The sequence below is a fragment of the Anopheles moucheti genome, chromosome 2 (assembly GCF_943734755.1).
Source record: "Anopheles moucheti chromosome 2, idAnoMoucSN_F20_07, whole genome shotgun sequence".
In the NCBI taxonomy this organism is placed as follows: Eukaryota; Metazoa; Arthropoda; class Insecta; order Diptera; family Culicidae; genus Anopheles; species Anopheles moucheti.
In genome coordinates this window covers 89,421,869-89,425,327 of record NC_069140.1, presented here as the reverse complement: position 1 = coordinate 89,425,327, position 3,459 = coordinate 89,421,869, and positions in this window count along the sequence as shown.

The following is a 3,459-nucleotide window of genomic DNA, read 5'->3' as shown; positions in this document are numbered from 1 at the left end:
AGGAAGCACCTGGTACAGCAATTTGGCGCGAAAACCACCGCAAAATCGCTTCAAAAGCCACCAGTTTCCGACTGTAAAGTACCAGGAGAGCATCCGCGGAAGAGGTAGCACCTAGTACAGAAATTTGGCGCGAAAACCACCGCAAAATCGCTTCAAAAGCCACCAGTTTCCGACTGTAAAGTACCAGGAGAGCATCCGCGGAAGAGGTAGCACCTAGTACAGCAATTTGGCGCGAAAACCACCGCAAAATCGCTTCAAAAGCCACCAGTTTCCGACTGTAAAGTACCAGGAGAGCATCCGCGGAAGAGGTAGCACCTAGTACAGAAATTTGGCGCGAAAACCACCGCAAAATCGCTTCAAAAGCCACCAGTTTCCGACTGTAAAGTACCAGGAGAGCATCCGCGGAAGAGGTAGCACCTGGTACAGCAATTTGGCGCGAAAACCACCGCAAAATCGCTTCAAAAGCCACCAGTTTCCGACTGTAAAGTACCAGGAGAGCATCCACGGAAGAGGTAGCACCTGGTACAGCAATTTGGCGCGAAAACCACCGCAAAATCGCTTCAAAAGCTACCAGTTTCCGACTGTAAAGTACCAGGAGAGCATCCACGGAAGAGGAAGCACCTGGTACAGCAATTTGGCGCGAAAACCACCGCAAAATCGCTTCAAAAGCCACCAGTTTCCGACTGTAAAGTACCAGGAGAGCATCCGCGGAAGAGGTAGCACCTAGTACAGAAATTTGGCGCGAAAACCACCGCAAAATCGCTTCAAAAGCCACCAGTTTCCGACTGTAAAGTACCAGGAGAGCATCCGCGGAAGAGGTAGCACCTAGTACAGCAATTTGGCGCGAAAACCACCGCAAAATCGCTTCAAAAGCCACCAGTTTCCGACTGTAAAGTACCAGGAGAGCATCCGCGGAAGAGGTAGCACCTAGTACAGCAATTTGGCGCGAAAACCACCGCAAAATCGCTTCAAAAGCCACCAGTTTCCGACTGTAAAGTACCAGGAGAGCATCCACGGAAGAGGTAGCACCTGGTACAGCAATTTGGCGCGAAAACCACCGCAAAATCGCTTCAAAAGCCACCAGTTTCCGACTGTAAAGTACCAGGAGAGCATCCGCGGAAGAGGTAGCACCTGGTACAGCAATTTGGCGCGAAAACCACCGCAAAATCGCTTCAAAAGCCACCAGTTTCCGACTGTAAAGTACCAGGAGAGCATCCACGGAAGAGGTAGCACCTGGTACAGCAATTTGGCGCGAAAACCACCGCAAAATCGCTTCAAAAGCTACCAGTTTCCGACTGTAAAGTACCAGGAGAGCATCCACGGAAGAGGTAGCACCTAGTACAGCAATTTGGCGCGAAAACCACCGAAAAACTGCTTCGAAAACTACCAGGTTCCGACTGTAAAGTACCAGGAGAGCATCCACGGAAGAGGTAGCACCTAGTACAGCAATTTGGCGCGAAAACCACCGCAAAACTGCTTCTAAAACTACCAGTTTCCGACTGTAAAGTACCAGGAGAGCATCCACGGAAGAGGTAGCACCTGGTACAGCAATTTGGCGCGAAAACCACCGCAAAATCGCTTCAAAAGCTGCCAGTTTCCGCCTGTAAAGTACCAGGAGAGCATCCACGGAAGAGGAAGCACCTAGTACAGCAATTTGACGCGAAAACCACCGTAAAATCGCTTCAAAAGCCACCAGTTTCCGACTGTAAAGTACCAGGAGCGCATCCGCGGAAGAGGTAGCACCTAGTACAGCAATTTGGCGCGAAAACCACCGCAAAATCGCTTCAAAAGCTACCAGTTTCCGATTGTAAAGTACCAGGAGAGCATCCACGGAAGAGGTAGCACCTGGTACAGCAATTTGGCGTGAAAACCACCGCAAAATCGCTTCAAAAGCTACCAGTTTCCGACTGTAAAATACCAGGAGAGCATCCACGGAAGAGGTAGCATCTGGTACAGCAATTTGGCGCGAAAACCACGGCAAAATCGCTTCAAAAGCCACCAGTTTCCGACTGTAAAGTACCAGGAGAGCATCCACGGAAGAGGTAGCACCTGGTACAGCAATTTGGCGCGAAAACCACCGCAAAATCGCTTCAAAAGCCACCAGTTTCCGAATGTAAAGTACCAGGAGAGCATCTATGGAAGAGGTAGCACCTGGTACAGCAATTTGGCGTGAAAACCACCGTAAAATCGCTTCAAAAGCCACCAGTTTCCGACTGTAAAGTACCAGGAGAGCATCTATGGAAGAGGTAGCACCTAGTACAGCAATTTGGCGTGAAAACCACCGCAAAATCGATTCAAAAGCCACCAGTTTCCGACTGTAAAGTACCAGGAGAGCATCTATGGAAGAGGTAGCACCTAGTACAGCAATTTGGCGCGAAAACCAAATCAAAAGCCACCAGTTTCCGACTGTAAAGTACCAGGAGAGCATCCACGGAAGAGGTAGCACCTGGTACAGCAATTTGGCGCGAAAACCACCGCAAAATCGCTTCAAAAGCTACCAGTTTCCGACTGTAAAGTACCAGGAGAGCATCAACGGAAGAGGTAGCACCTGGTACAGCAATTTGGCGCGAAAACCACCGCAAAATCGCTTCAAAAGCCACCAGTTTCCGACTGTAAAGTACCAGGAGAGCATCCGCGGAAGAGGTAGCACCTAGTGTAGCAATTTGGCGCGAAAACCACCGCAAAATCGCTTCAAAAGCCACCAGTTTCCGACTGTAAAGTACCAGGAGAGCATCTATGGAAGAGGTAGCACCTGGTACAGCAATTTGGCGTGAAAACCACCGTAAAATCGCTTCAAAAGCCACCAGTTTCCGACTGTAAAGTACCAGGAGAGCATCTATGGAAGAGGTAGCACCTAGTACAGCAATTTGGCGTGAAAACCACCGCAAAATCGATTCAAAAGCCACCAGTTTCCGACTGTAAAGTACCAGGAGAGCATCTATGGAAGAGGTAGCACCTAGTACAGCAATTTGGCGCGAAAACCAAATCAAAAGCCACCAGTTTCCGACTGTAAAGTACCAGGAGAGCATCCACGGAAGAGGTAGCACCTGGTACAGCAATTTGGCGCGAAAACCACCGCAAAATCGCTTCAAAAGCCACCAGTTTCCGACTGTAAAGTACCAGGAGAGCATCTATGGAAGAGGTAGCACCTGGTACAGCAATTTGGCGCGAAAACCACCGCAAAATCGCTTCAAAAGCCACCAGTTTCCGACTGTAAAGTACCAGGAGAGCATCCGCGGAAGAGGTAGCACCTAGTGTAGCAATTTGGCGCGAAAACCACCGCAAAATCGCTTCAAAAGCCACCAGTTTCCGACTGTAAAGTACCAGGAGAGCATCCACGGAAGAGGTAGCACCTGGTACAGCAATTTGGCGCGAAAACCACCGCAAAATCGCTTCAAAAGCCACCAGTTTCCGACTGTAAAGTACCAGGAGAGCATCTATGGAAGAGGTAGCACCTGG